Source organism: Sphaeramia orbicularis, unplaced genomic scaffold (assembly GCF_902148855.1).
Source record: "Sphaeramia orbicularis unplaced genomic scaffold, fSphaOr1.1, whole genome shotgun sequence".
NCBI lineage: Eukaryota > Metazoa > Chordata > Actinopteri > Kurtiformes > Apogonidae > Sphaeramia > Sphaeramia orbicularis.
In genome coordinates this window covers 383371-399731 of record NW_021941551.1, presented here as the reverse complement: position 1 = coordinate 399731, position 16361 = coordinate 383371, and the positions used below count along the sequence as shown (strand labels likewise).

The 16361-nt window shown below is 47.0% G+C and overlaps 1 long non-coding RNA gene across 1 annotated transcript; it reads right to left on the bottom strand.

Moving 5' to 3' along the window:
- Positions 1–6049: 6049 nt before the first annotated feature.
- On the bottom strand, positions 6050–11741 carry LOC115416084 (uncharacterized). Its single transcript, XR_003934918.1, has 3 exons — positions 11660–11741; positions 6281–6316; positions 6050–6189 (listed from the first exon to the last, which is right to left on the bottom strand). It is a non-coding gene; the product is annotated as an uncharacterized LOC115416084 (long non-coding RNA).
- Between the last annotated feature and the right edge of the window lie 4620 nt (positions 11742–16361).

Genomic DNA, 16361 nt, shown 5'->3' with positions numbered 1-16361 from the left:
GTCCACAGTTTTCTGTTCCAAATCCTGGGTGTGGACACTCAGTCAGAGAACTCTCACTTCCTGAACAGGCCACATCATCGAGCCAGATATGACCAGAACCTGGACCAAAGTGGGCGGAGCCTGGGGCACTCACTGCTGTCCCACAGTTCATCTGTCTACAAACCACCTGAGCATCATTTAAGTCCCATCTATCATCACAGACTGTTCCCCAGGTACCACCATGGAAGACCTCAACCCTACCAGAGCACCGAGTAGAACCAGGACCAACCAGTCTGATGTGATCTGTAGGAACAGAAAACACATATTTACCAAACATTTAAAGGTCTTTGATTAAAACAAACAAGTTTAGCCTAAATTAAAAATGTTTGATGAACATCAGTTAAACAGTCACTGTTATTTTCCAATCTTAACTCACATTACAATGAAACACACACATACTGTAAAATAGAACTTCTGGTTTCAACGTAAAAATATGAGTAAAAGGGCTGCCTTAAATTTTTATGTCAAATGAAAAAACAGAACTCGTTCTGTTAACGTAACGTCGTGTTGTCTCAATGAAATATCCTTTCTTGTGTTTACGTCTGTCTTTGTTTTGGACACAGATTTGTTCATTAGTTCAACTTGTTTTTAAGTTGTTTGAAGAAAAAAAAAAAAAAATCCAGTTGAATTAAAAAGTGCATGATGTAGACCAGGGCTGTCCAGTCCTGGTCCTCCAGAGCTACTATCCTGCATGTTTTAGATGGATCCCTCTTCCAGCACACCTGACGGTCGTTCTCAGACTTCTGCTGAGTTTGATGATAGGCTTAATCTTCTATCCAAGATGGTGCCATGTACGGACGCCTCAGTGCTTTGCTCCATAGTTTTTGTCTGTTTTTGCTTATTTGTAGCGTCTTAAGCTGTCCTTTCATCATCCAAAACACTTGGGAACAACTTTTAAGGACTGAACATTCATCCAGCCACACTTTTTGCCTCTTTCCACAGAATCCGGCTTTTTCTCTGAACTTTTAGCTGGAGGAGAGGCGGTTCTCTATGGGATGTTCAGGAGACGCAGACGGGGCAAACGAGCCGGCGCGCTCGTTAAGCTCAGACTCACACTGCGCTCCCGTCTGTTCATCTGGCAAACGTCCGCTCCCTGAACAACAAGATGGACGAACTGTTGCTTCTTAACAGCAGAAATACGGACTTTTGCAGATCAGCCGCCCTGTGTTTCAATGAAACCTGGCTCAGTGAACACATCCCGGACACCAGATTACATCTGTCGGGTTTCCATCTTCTCCAAGCGGACCGCGTAACGGAGCTCTGAGGGAAGACGAGGGGAGGCGGAATCTGCTTCTTTATTAACGAAGGTTGGTGTATGGATGTCACAGTGTTGAAGAAATTTTGCAGTCCCCACTTGGAATCTTTTTTCATTAACTGTAAGCCGTTTTATTCACTGCGAGAGTTTTCCTCATTTATTCTGGTTGGGGTTTACATTCCACCTCAGGTCTGTGTCAGTGAGGCTTTACATCACCTGGCTGACCAGATAACTGATATGGAGAGAAAACATCCAGACTCTCTGCTCATTGTTCTTGGGGACTTTAACAGAGCAAACCTCAGCAGTGAATTGCCAAGATACAGACAGCATGTAAAATGTCCCACCAGGGACAAAACCCCTTCGGACCACTGTTACACCATTTTAAAGGATGCATATCGTTCTGTCCCCCATGCAGCCTTGGGGTTCTCTGATCACTGCATGGTTCATCTTTTCCCTACCTGCAGGCAGCAATTCACATCTGCTAAGCCTGTAGTGAAGACAGTGAAGAGATGGACCACTGAGTCAAAGCTGGAGCTCCAGGCCTGCTTTGACTGCACTGACTGAAGTGTTTTTGAGGCTGCTGCCACAGACCTCAACGAACTCACTGACACTGTGACATCCTACACTAGCTTTTGTGAGGACGTGTGTGCTGACCAAAACGTTCTGCACATACAAGAACAATAAACCCTGGTTCACTGCAAAACTCAGGTCGCTTTGTCGGGCCAAGGAGGAGGCCTACACAAGTGGGGACAGAGTCCTGTACAACCAGACCAGGAACACACTGACAAAGGAGATCAAAGTGACACAGAGGTGCTACTCTGAGAAGCTGAAAAACGGGTTCTCAGCAAACGAGCCTGCTTCCGTGTGGACAGGTCTACAGGACATCAATGGCTACAGGAGATCTACCCCTCACATTGCAGCGAGCTGTGAACTGGCTGACGACCCGAATACCTTTTACTGCAGGTTTGAGAAGCCAGCTTTCACACCCATCCCCCGCACCATCACCAATCAACTCTCACCTTCCCCTGTCAACCCCCACCAACACTTACGATCTGTGAAGAGGATGTGAGTCAGCTCTTCAGGAGACAAAAGACCAGGAAAGCTCCAGGCCCAGACAGGGTATCACCCTCCTGTCTGAAGGTCTGTGCTGATCAGCTGGCCCCCATCTTCAGCCAGATCTTCAACAGATCACTGGAGCTGTGTGAAGGCCCCTCCTGCTTCAAACGCTCCACAATAATCCCAGTTCCCAAGAAAACATCTGTCAGGACTAAACAACTACAGGCCCGTGGCCCTGACATCTGTGGTCATGAAGTCCTTTGAGAGACTGTTGCCACCTGAAGGACATCACAGGACCCCTGCTGGACCCCCTGCAGTTTGCCTACCGGGCAAACAGGTCAGTGGATGATGCAGTCAACATGGGTCTGCACTACATCCTGCAACACCTCGACTCCCCCGGTACATATGCAGGGATCCTGTTTGTGGACTTCAGCTCAGCATTCAACACCATCAGCCCAGACATCCTCCACCATGAACTCACCCAGCTCACCGTTCCAGCCTCCAACTGCCATTGGATCACAAACTTCCTAATAAATAGGAGACAGCAGGTGAGGTTAGTAAAATTCACATCCAGTACTCGGACAACCAGCACAGGCGCTCCCCAGGGATATGTGCTCTCCCCACTGCTCTTCTCCCTCTCTACACAAATGACTGCACCTCAGCTGATCCATCTGTCAAACTCCTGAAGTTTGCAGACAATACAACGGTCATAAGGCCCCATCCGGGACGGTGATGAGTTTGCATACTGACGGGAGGTGGAACAGCTGGTCCTCTGGTATGGTCACAACAACCTGGAGCTGAACACACTCAAAACAGTGGAGATGACAGTGGAGTTCAGGAGTAGCCCCCCTAAACTGGCCCCCATCACAATCCACAACAACATGGTGACTACTGTGGAAACCTTCAGGTTCCTGGGATCCACCATCTCCCAGGATCTGAAGTGGACTTCCAACATAGTCACAATTACCAAGAAAGTCCAGCAGAGGATGGACTTCCTGCGCCAACTCAGGAAGTTCAACCTGCCCCAGGAGCTGCTGATCCAGTTCTACACCGCAATAATCCAGTCTGTTCTCTGCACGTCCATCACCATCTGGTTTGGATCAACCACTAATCAGGACAAGAACAGACTGAAACGGACAATCAGGACTGCAGAGAAGATCATTGGTGCTGATCTGCCCTCCATTCAGGACTTACACCTCCAGACTCAGGAAAGGGGCAGGAAACATGTCTGCAGACCCCTCACAACCCCGGTCACAACCTCTTTGAACTTCTTCCCTCCCGCAGGCGATACAGATCACTGTACACCAAAACAGCCAGACACAGGAACAGTGTTTTCCCCCAGGCCGTCACTGATGAACACTTCATGACCCATCCAGTGTCAGTGCCCCCCGACAGAAATTCGCCCCTCACAATCTTATACTGTTGCACTCTGTATAAACTGTCTAATCTGCACTCTGTAAAAAGGAAAAAAAACTGTATTTGCACTGCAGTAATATATATATATATATATATATATATATATATATATATATATATATATATATATATATATATATATATATATATATATATATACACACACACAAACATACATTTTTACCAAACTGTATTCCTGTACATACCCACTCACTGTATAAATACTTCAATTTGCACTTTTCTGTACATACTACATTGTAAAAACCCACTGTAAATAATATATACATATACATATAGTTTTAATAGACCGGACCCCACCGACTGTATAAAAGCTCAAATTTGCACTCTGTACATATCACCTTGTAAATCCACTGTAAATCTACACCCATTGTTGTCTTCGTCTCCAGTGGACAGTTTGTCTGTATCATGTCTTGGTCCACAGGTTGTCTGGGTTCATGTTGGAATTGTTGTGAGCATTGTAAAAACCGAAGCCAAATTCCTTGTATGTGTTCACATACTTGGCTAATAAAGCTGATTCTGATTTAAAACATGCAGGATAGTAGCTCTAGAGGACCAGGACTGGACACCCCTGGTGTAGACGGATGTTTACTAGTTTGGTTAATTCACATCTGTTATTACATCTCATCAGTCATGACTGGTGTTGGAGTCGAACCCACAACCTTCTTGTTAGGATGCACCTGTACTAATGACTGTACCACCTGTCCTGTTCAAGCCATAATTCTCTATGTTTTTTATTTCTTTAAAAATCACTATCTCACCTAGTCATTTAAAAGCTGACCAAGACAAAACTGAAAACGTAATAATAATAATAATAATAATAATAATAATAATAATAATAATAATAATAATAATAATAATAATAATAATAATCATAATCATAATCATAATCATAATCATAATAATAGTAACTGAGCATGTAGTCAGGCGGTGGAAGGAATACTTTGAGGAGCTCCTCAATCCCACCAACACATGGAGGAACACATGTAGGAAACGGAGCTGAGAGACCAGGAGACAGATGGACCACTCTTCGGGCAGAAGTTGCAGAGGTAGTGGAACTACTCTGCATCGGTGGAGCTGGGGGGGTTTGATGAGATCCACCCTGGGTATCTCAAGGCTCTGGATGTTATAGGGAATGTCATGGCTGACACGCCTCTGCAACACTGGTGGACATCAGGGGCGGTGCCTTTGGAGTGGCGAACCGGGGTGGTGTCCCCATCTTTAAGAATGGGGGACCAGAGGGTGTGTTCCAACTATAGGGGGATCCCACTCCTCACCTCCTGGGTAAGGTCTACACCAGGGTACAGGAGAAGAGGGTACGGTCGACAGCTGAACCTCAGATCCAGGAGGAGCAGTTCGGTTTTCATCCTGGACCTGGAACCGTGGACCAGCTCTTTACCCTTGCTAGGGTGCTGGGGGGGGGCATGGGAGTTTACCCATCCAGTCCACATGTGTTTGTGGATCTGGAGTAGGTTTACGACTGTGTCCCCAGGGGGATCCTGTGGGGGGGTGCTCCAGGAGTACAGGGTGGATGGCCTCTCGTTAGGGGCCGTTCAGTCCATGTACTAAAGGAGTGCCAGCCTGGTCCACGTAGCCGACAGTAAGTCGGACCTGTTCCCGGTGAGGGTTGGACTCCACCAGTGCTGCCCTTTGTCACCAGTTCTGTTCAGAACTTTTATTATAATTTTATTTGTGGATTTTCAACATCATAACATGGATGCATCATACAGTGTGTACATTTGTACTGTCCTTCTAAACATAAGTCCCACCCCCAACTTAGATAGAAACATAAACATGTAAATATAAATATAAATATAAATATAAATATAAATATAAATCTACCCAAAGACATCAGGAATAGGAACAGGAGGCACATAGCATCCACACAAATTCTAGATGTGAAACCAGTGAAACCTCTTGTTCCTGTTCATACAGTCACTAATCATCTTTAACCAGGTGGTGATCACATACTGAGTCCCAGCTCCACTTGATCTGTTCAGAATCAACCACATCGGCACAAGCATCTCATGAGGAAAGGTCCAAGTATTGTATTCCAACTTTATGGACAACAGTGGAAAAGGATTTCTCACCTGAACAAATGACACCAGCGTCCTCACGTGTTCACAGTTTTCTGTTCCAAATCCTGGGTGTGGACACTCAGTCAGAGAACTCTCACTTCCTGAACAGGCCACATCATCGAGCCAGATTGGACCAGAACCGTGACCAAAGTGGGCGGAGCCTGGGGCAACTCAGCGCCGTCCCACAGTTCATCTGTCTACAAACCACCTGAGCATCATTTAAGTCCCATCCATCATCACAGACTGTTCCCCAGGTACCACCATGGAAGACCTCAACCCTACCAGAGCACCGAGTAGAACCAGGACCAACCAGTCTGATCTGAACTCCTGTCAGATACAAAACATCACATACATAGAATATTAGATTAAATATTTGACCCAGTGTGAACTGAAATGGAACACAGGATAATGGACTGACCTGCAGCAGGTAAAGAGGAGGTGAAGAGGAGACACACTGAAAAAAGAAAAAAACATGACATGATTTATTACAGTTTTTACTGTCATATTCACACACATTTAGGCCCAACCCCAGTTCAGTCCTGTGGCTCCTCCCCCTTGGCCCCTCCCCCTCAGCCCTTGCACTTGACACTACTCCTTGAAATGCAGTTGTAAGGGTAGTGGTTGAAACATTCCCCTCTGAAATGGGACAACCCTTCATCAGTCATCGCTGCTTCTATAAACAGATGTTCTCCATGTGGTCAGCAGCTGGAACCGTCTGTGTTCCATGGCTTTGGACGTCTGTTTACACAGAAAGACGATCTAGAACACTTTGAAACAGCATTAAACGGACGACCAAATGATTCAGTCTGTTTTTGTCAGGGTTTGTTTGTTTGTTTGTTTGTTTGTTTGTTAGCAAGATAGCTCAAAAAGGTAGTGGATGATTTTTATAAAATTTTCAGGATAGGTTGATACTGGAACAAGGAACAAATGATTACATTTGGTGGTGGTGGGGGGGGTGCAGATCTGCCTTGGTGGAGGTCTTTCCTCTCTGAGTGCTTTTCTAGTTCTGGAGTAAATCTGTCCATTTGTGTGTTTCTTTGGTCACGTGCTGCTCTGTTTTGTAGTGATGTGTCGGTCACAAACGAAACGGCTCTGAGAGCCGGCTCTTTGACGTGAACGACGGGAGGCGGCTCCTGAGTGGGAGCCGCTTTTTTTTTCTCTCATCGCTTTTTTTTTTCCTCAAGCCACATTTGATTGGTCAATATATGTGTGGGTGTCCGTCTGTCTGCACTGAGCAGAGGGGAGAGGGGCGGAGTTACACACACAGCATAGAGGGAGAGGGGCGGAGTTCACACACAGCAGAGGGGAGAGGGGGCGGAGTGTTACACACACAGCAGAGGGGAGAGGGGGCGAGTTACACACACAACAGAGGGGGAGAGGGGCGGAGTTACACACACACAGCAGAGGGGAGAGGGGCGGAGTTACACATACAGCAGGAGGGGAGGAGGGGCGGAGTTACCACACAGCAGAGGGGAGAGGGGCAGAGTTACACACACAACAGAGGGGAGAGGGCGGAGTTACCCACACAGCAGAGGGCAGAGGGGGCGGAGTTACACACAGAAGAGGGCAGAGGGGCGGAGTTACACACACAGCAGGGGGCAGAGGGGCGGAGTTACACACACAGCAGAGGGGAGAGGGGCGGAGTACACACACAGCAGAGGGGAGAGGGGCGGAGTTACACACACAGCAGAGGGCAGAGGGGCGAGTTACACACACAGCAGAGGGGAGAGGGGCGGAGTTACACACACAGCAGAGGGCATAGGGTTAGGGTTAGAGGGGAGAGGGGCGGTAGTTACACACAACAGCAGAGGGGAGAGGGGGTGGAGTTACACACAGCAGGGGGCACAGGGGCGGAGTTACACACAACAGAGGGGAGAGGGCGGAGTTACACACACAACAGGAGGGGAGAGGGGCGGAGTTACACACAGCAGAGGGGAGAGGGCAGAGTTACACACACAACAGAGGGGAGAGGGGGCGGAGTTACACACAGCAGAGGGGAGAGGGGTGGAGTTACACACTCAGCAGAGGGAGAGGGCGGAGTTACACACACAACAGAAGGCAGAGGGGCGGAGTTACACACACAGCAGAGGACAGAGGGGCGGAGTTACACACAGCAGAGGGCAGAGAGGCTGAGTTAGACACACAGCAGAGGGGAGAGGGGGCGGATTACACACACAGCAGAGGGCAGAGGGGCGGAGTTACACACACAGCGGAGGGGAGAGGGGCGGAGTTACACACAGCAGAGGGGAGGAGTTACACACACAGCAGAGGGGGAAGGGGCGGAGTTAGACACACAGCAGAGGGGGAGAGGGGCGGAGTTACACACACAGCAGAGGGCAGAGGGGTGGAGTTACACACACAGCAGAGGGAAAGAGGCGGAGTTACACACACAACAGAGGGGAGGGGGCGGAGTTACACACACAGCGGAGGGGAGATGGGCGGAGTTACACACACAGCAGAGGGGAGAGGGGCGGAGTTACACACACACAGAGGGGAGAGGGGGTGGAGTTACACACAGCGGAAGGCAGAGGGGCGGAGTTACACACACAGCAGAGGACAGAGGGGCGGAGTTACACACACAACAGAGGGGAGAGGGGTGGAGTTACACATAGCAGAAGGCAGAGAGGCGGAGTTAGACACACAGCAGAGAGGAGAGGGGCGGAGTTACACACACAGCAGAGGGCAGAGGGGCGGAGTTACAGACACAGCAGAGGGCAGAGGGGCGGAGTTACACACACAGCAGAGGGCCAGAGGGGCGGAGTTACACACGCAGCAGAGGGCAGAGGGCGGAGTTACACACACAGCACCACACCACAAAAGGGAGGGAGACGCAGAGAGAGAGCAGGACCACAACACAAACGGACTGGAAAGGAAAAAAAAATATGAGAAAATGAGTGACAACAGGAAACGCAGCAAAATCTGGACACATTTCAATGACACTGAACAAACTAAGGCAGAATGTAGAGAGTGCACGACCAAAAACTCCTATAGAGCTGGTTCCACAAACAACCTGCAGACACATGAGAAGTGTTCATCCATCAGAGCAACTGGAAGAAAAAAGACAAACAAGTGAAGGAGATCTGAATGAAGGTGTGAGTGAGTCTACTGCAACTGTTACTGCTACTGCAGGATCGACAGCATGACTGAGAAACAGACAAGTCTGAAAGAGTCCAAAGTAAGGAAAGGTCATTTGGAAATAGTCCAGAGTTTCTGTTTGCACTGTAGAATTTATTTTTTTTTATCACTGTGTACAGTGTGTAAATAAAAGTGTATTTATATAATAAACATTTGATATAGTGCATGTTTTTTTTACATTAGTAATTCATATTGTGAATAATTTTACATTATTGTTGGTAATAAATTAATTTAAGCAGCAAAAAATCTGAAGAGGCACTAGGGAGCCGAAAGAGCCGGTTCTTTTTAGTGAACCGAGCCAAAAGAGCCGGTTCTCTAAAAAGAACTGGAATTCCCATCACTACTGTTTGTCTGTGTTTACCTCCATCTGACTCATGAGTGGAACTGAATTATGGCAGATTTCTCAGACCCCTGTGTTTGTAGTGTGGTCCTGAAAAATCTCCGTTTGGAGGGTCAAACAGCCCTCCGCCTTAGCCCCTCCCCCTTAGCGCCTCCCCTCTGACTCATCGATAATCGGGGACACCCCTACCCCTTCAAGTGAACGCACAAAATGGAGGGGTAGGGCTAAGGGGGAGGGGCCAAGGGGTGAACTGGGATTGGACCTAGTGTTTCAGTTCAACATATCATTTCCATGTTCTACTCTTTCGAATGAACTCTAATCCAATCAGACCGAACCATCGACCACAACAGTTCCTCTACAGTGACTCATGCTGCCGTGTCCATAACCTACTGTGATGATAGACAGCTGTGGCACTCAGTGGACAATGAATGACAAAACACATCCTACAGGAATGAGGAAATGAAATATATACATTTCGTTCATATATTGCTTTCAAAATATGAACTTCCTCAGGCTGTAGAAAGTACAAGTTTTGGCTTTTTTTAATTCAATAATTGCTGATATTGGAAACATCATAATGCAATTTTTTTTTTCAGATACATTTTTTAAACTTTTTATGGAATGTCTTTGCAGCGGACAGTTGTTTTTTGTTTTGTTTGTATTTTGTCTAAAGCTGTGAACCTGTTGTCCAGTGGTGGACAGTAAACCCATGTGTGGGTCTGAGGAGGTTCACTGGAGCAGATCCCAGATCAGTCCACCTTCTACAGCTAACATCATCCTTTAGTTCAGGGGGGTCAAACAGGCGTCCCCCCAAAGGTTCCAGTCCGACCCCTGGGATGAATTTACAAAGTGTCTAAATTCCACAGTCCAGGCTGTGGAACTCATTTTAGAGTCGGTTCCACATCCAGACCAATCTGATCTGCAGTCCAATAAGAACAGCAGAAGAACCCACAGAAGAACCACTGCAGATTTACTACTGGGTTTGATGGAGAAAATAATCTGACATTATGTCTGTAAAGAATGACAACTGCAAAGTGCAAAAAATAACATGAAATTATGAAAATATTTAGTTGTATATGTTTGATATGTTTGTATGGAAGTTGTATATATCTTTATTAATATGGATATTTATGTAATATATATGTTTTATAGATTTGTGTAGATGTAGTACACACACACACACACACACCACACACACACACCAGTGCAGATATGTTCAAATAACACAGAAAAAGACTGAGAACAGGAAGTAAAAGAGCAAGTGTGGGGATGTTAGGACACACACACATACACACATATACACACACACATACACGTATACACACACACGCACAAACACGCATATACACGTATACACACATACATACACAAACACACAGACACGTATACACACACACACACACACACACACACACACAATATCACAGACTGAACACAGGAGGAGCAGGAAGTCAAAGGGGCGGGGCTATCACAGGGAGCCATCCACACCAGGGGGCAGGCTCCGCCCCACACACCAGCACCACCAACCCAGAGCCACATCTGATGAGAGAGAGAGAGAGAGAGGGAGAGAGAGAGAGAGGGACAAAGCACCAGCACATGTGGGCGGCAGGGACCCCCACCCCACCAGGGAGGAGCAGACCCCAAGAAGGAAGCACAGCCCCCCCCTGGTGTGGAGGACCCCCCCCTCCGAAGAAAGACTGGAGAATAAATATACAAGAGGAGGAAAGACCAACACAAGCACTGGAGAAAAGAATCTAAATATAAGACATAAATAAATAAATAAATAACTAGTAAGTAAATAAATAAAAAAATAAAATATCATATCATAAATTTTACATATATATATATATATATATATATATATATATATATATATATATATATACATATCATATCATAAATAGTGAGTATTTTAGTGAGTGTGAATGTTTGTACAGTGACTCAGTTTAGTGCCGTCATTCTGGGTTCATTTTATAAACTCTATAAATAAACGACATTTATTCAAATACACTGATATTTAACTATTATATTATTTGTCATATTCTAAACACACAGTGTATAAATTAATAAACGCATATATCTGTGCAAAATACATGTGAATATAATGTTAATGTTATTTGTATGTTGTAAATATTGTAAATAAATGTAATGTCAGATAACACAACTAAATCGACTCCTAAAGTCAGTTTGAGCCTCATTTCCATCATGACAGACACATGACCATCAGCACACGCTATGACTGATATCAAACACACCCCTGACCCGTCTGTAACCAGGGAGACGAAGAGTCTCCATGGTTACCATGTCCAGCCTTCCTCTTACCTCTGACCCAGAAGGACATCCAGATGATCCTCAGTCTGTGGTCCATGTCCAGTCCTGTGCTGGTCTCTTCTGTCAGTGGTCCGTCTTCACTGTCTCTGTCTCTGTTCAGAACATCAGTCTGTGCCTCATTCTTATCTCCTCATCTCTGCTGTGGTTAGTGTTCTGCATCGCACGCCTTCACACATTTGGGCGGTAATATTCCACTGTCGACAGTGGCGGACCGTGCATTTCACACCTAGGCCTTCAGTAGTGCTCCGTCTGAATCAATCCACCCCTGAAGAACTATTTGATGGTTATAAAAACCATCTTATTCTGCAGAAATGCACTATAAAGAGCCGCTGCATCGCAGATAGATAACTGGTGTAGCCACAATAAATGCCGTTAGTGAATAAACAAACCTGGGGTGCACCAGTCTACTTCTACTGCAGCTACAGCTGACACACAGAAAAAAAAACAGCAATAAGAACCTCAGCAAACTTGCAACATTATTGAGGAAAACAGCAACATTTGACTCACCAAACATTCAGATTATTTGTACACAAAATCCACCCTCCTTTCTTTCCTCAAAAACAGTTCAACTCCTCTGTTGGACAGATTATCCCTGTGGGTACCGGGTACCGGGGTACCGCTCGTAGTTAGTGCAGTGAAAGTGACGGACAAATCCTTTTCCTGGTTGTGACTGGCTTGCTAGCGTCGGAATTGTCCAACCTTTCTTAATGATGTCCAGCTTTTCTGGAAAAGTCCGTCTTGAAAATGGCTTTGACAGTAAATCTGCGACCAAATCCATGTCTTCTCCTTCAGCCGTTGTGTTTGGACTAAACAGCTGTTAAACAACACAACTGTATTTGTGTCGGTGCAGCTCACTACAGATGCAGTTTGCTAGCTTTGGCTAGTCCGCTCTCTGACTATCCAATCACAGGGTGTGAATACTAGGGTGATAACTTTTTTGCAACCTCATATCCCTGTGTCATAATATGATGAACTTTTATGACAGATTAAATAAAATCCCATTTTAAAATTTATTGGATGAAAAAACCTCACGCACAGAATGTTTTTAAATTCTTTAATTTTCAGCTTTTTGGCCAATTCTTGAGCACATGCCAGTTTGATCAAAAAGTTAAGAAATGACATACATGGGCTATGGAGAGCAGTACAAAGTGTCAGAAAACACACAAAGAAGTCAACTGGTCACATTGATGTCATTGGACAAGATGAATCTCAGGGGGAGATTGTCCTTGTTGCGGCAGGACTCATGCAGGTCCTGCATAACTTTGATTGCATGCTCACAAGCATTGGTTGCTTCTGGCAATATCAATGGGTGATTCATCTCTTGTCCAGTGGGTTTCTAAGCATTTGAGACCTTTTGGGTATCCATCCAGTGCAGCTGACAGTTCATCAAATCTTCAGCGCGGAACAACTGGTCACTGAACCAATGGTCGGCCCATGGGTAAGAAATAAAGTTACAGATAGTGGAAGACAGCAGCTTTTATTTAGCACAGTATATGGATGTTTGTACACTTTTTCCTTCTGTCCTCTTACACCTCATACTCAAAACTGCCGCTCCCTCACCTTGCTCGACCACTCACACCATACGTTCACGCACCACACACCGCTCTCGCACTTAAAGGAACACACCACACACACACACACACACACACACACACCACACACACACACCAGTCTCATACTACCAAAGAAAGTTTTCACACAACACTGTGAACAGAACCTGTTCGCAGAATCGCTGGTCTTGTCTGTCTCTTAACAAGGCATCAAACAGTCCATAACAGCATCCACCTGTATAGAACCAACAACCACCTGTATAGAACCAACATCCACCTGTATAGAACCACATCCCACCTGTATAGAACCCACATCCTATCTGTATAGAACCAACATCCACCTGTATAGAACCTACATCCACCTGTATAGAAACCAACATCCACCTGTATAGAACCAACATCCACCTGTATAGAACCTACATCCACCTGTATAGAACCAACATCCACCTGAATAGAACCAACATCCACCTGTATAGAACCAGCATCCACCTGAATAGAACCTACATCCACCTGAATAGAACCAACATCCACCTGTACATAACCAACATCCACCTGAATAGAACCAACATCCACCTGTACAGGAACCAACATCCACCTGTATAGAACCAACATCCACCTGTAAAGAACCAACATCACCCTGTATAGAACCAACATCCACCTGTATAGGAACCAACACAATGCAACCACTGTTCACAACTACACTGAATACAACAGCGGTTATACTTCTGTCGACATGACCTCACCGTTAGTCCACCTGTAGTAGACCCTGTCCAGGTAGGTGCCAGCCTGTAGTAGAACCCTGTCCAGTTAGGTCCACCTGTAGTAGAACCCCCTGTCCAGTTAGTCCACCTGTAGTAACCCTGTCCAGTTAGTCCCCCTGTAGTAGACCCCCTGTCCAGTTAGTCTCACTGTAGTAGACCCTGGTCCAGTTAGTCCACCTGTAGTAGACCCCCTGTCCATTAGTCCACCTGTAGTAGACCCCTGTCCAGTTAGGTCCACCTATGGTAGACCCCCTGTCCAGTTAGTCCACCTGTAGTAGACCTGTCCAGTTAGTCCACCTGTTGTAGACCCCCTGTCCAGTTAGTCCACCTGTGTAGACCCCCTGTCATTAGTCCACCTGTAGTAGACCCCTGTCCAGTTATTCCACCTGTAGGTAGACCCCCTGTCCAGTTAGTCCACCTGTAGTAGACCCCCTGTCCAGTTAGTCCCACCTGTAGTAGACCCTTGTCCAGTTAGTCCACCTGTAGTGGACCCCTGTCCAGTTAGTCCACCTGTAGTAGACCCCCTGTCCAGTTAGTCCACCTGTAGTAGACCCTGTCCAGGTAGTCTACCTGTAGGAACCCTGTCCAGTTAGTCCACCGTAGTAGACCCGGTCCAGTTAGTCCCCTGTAGTAGACCCCCTGTCCATTTAGTCCACCTGTAGTAGACCCCCTGTCCAGTTAGTCCACCTGTAGTAGACCCTGTCCAGTTAGTCCACTGTGGTAGACCCCCTGTCCAGTTAGTCCACCTGTAGTAGACCCCCTGTCCAGTTAGTCCACCTGTAGTAGACCCTGTCCGTGAGTCCACCTGTAGTAGACCCCCTGTCCAGTTAGGTCCACCTGTGGTAGACCCCCTGTCCAGTTAGTCCACCTGTAGTAGACCCCCTGTCCAGTTAGTCCACCTGTAGTAGACCCCCTGTCCAGTTAGTCCACCTGTAGTAACCCTGTCCAGTTAGTCCACCTGTAGTAGACCCCCTGTCCAGTTAGTCCACCTGTAGTAGACCCTGTCCAGTTAGTCCACCTGTAGTAGACCCCCTGTCCAGTTAGTCCACCTGTAGTAGACCCTGTCCAGTTAGTCCACCTGTAGTAGACCCCCTGTCCAGTTAGTCCACCTGTAGTAGACCCCCTGTCCAGTTAGTCCACCTGTATAGACCCTGTCCAGTTAGTCCACCTGTAGTAGACCCCCTGTCCAGTTAGTCCACCTGTAGTAGACCCTGTCCAGTTAGTCCACCTGTAAGTAGACCCCCTGTCCAGTTAGTCCACCTGTAGTAGAACCCCCTGTCCAGTTAGTCCACCTGTAGTAGACCCTGTCCAGTTAGTCCACCTGTAGTAGACCCTGTCCAGTTAGTCCACCTGTAGTAGACCCCCTGTCCAGTTAGTCCACCTGTAGTAAGACCCTGTCCAGTTAGTCCACCTGTAGTAGACCCCCTGTCCAGTTAGTCCAACCTGTAGTAGACCCTTCCAGTTAGTCCACCTGTAGTAGACCCCTGTCCATTAGTCCACCTGTAGTAGACCCCCTGTCCAGTTAGTCCACCTGTAGTAGACCCCCGGTCCAGTTAGTCCACCTGTAGTAGACCCTGTCCAGTTAGTCCACCTGTAGTAGACCCCTGTCCAGTTAGTCCACCTGTAGTAGACCCCCTGTCCAGTTAGTCCACCTGTAGTAGACCCTGTCCAGTTAGTCCACCTGTAGTAGACCCTGTCCAGTTAGTCCACCTGTAGTAGACCCCCTGTCCAGTTAGTCCACCTGTAGTAGACCCCTGTCCAGTTAGTCCACCTGTAGTAGACCCCCTGTCCAGTTAGTCCACCTGTAGTAGAGACCCCTGTCCAGTTAGTCCACCTGTATAGACCCTGTCCAGTTAGTCCACCTGTAGTAACCCTGTCCAGTTAGTCCACCTGTAGTAGACCCTGTCCAGTTAGTCCACCTGTAGTAGACCTCCTGTCGCAGTTAGTCCACCTGTAGTAGACCCCTGTCCAGTTAGTCCACCTGTAGTAGACCTTCCAGTTAGTCCACCTGTAGTAGACCCCCTGTCCAGTTAGTCCACCTGTAGTAGACCCCTGTCCAGTTAGTCCACCTGTAGTAGACCCTGTCCAGTTAGTCCACCTGTAGTGACCCTGTCCAGTTAGTCCACCTGTAGTAGACCCTGTCCAGTTAGTCCACCTGTAGTAGACCTCCTGGTCCAGTTAGTCCACCTGTAGTAGACCTCCTGTCCAGTTAGTCCACCTGTAGTACCTGTCCAGTTAGTCCACCTGTAGACCCTGTCCAGTTAGTCCACCTGTAGTAGACCCCCTGTCCGTTAGTCCACCTGTAGACCTGTCCTTAGTCCACCTGTAGTAGACCCTGTCCAGTTAGTCCACCTGTAGTAGACCCCTGTCCAGTTAGTCCAC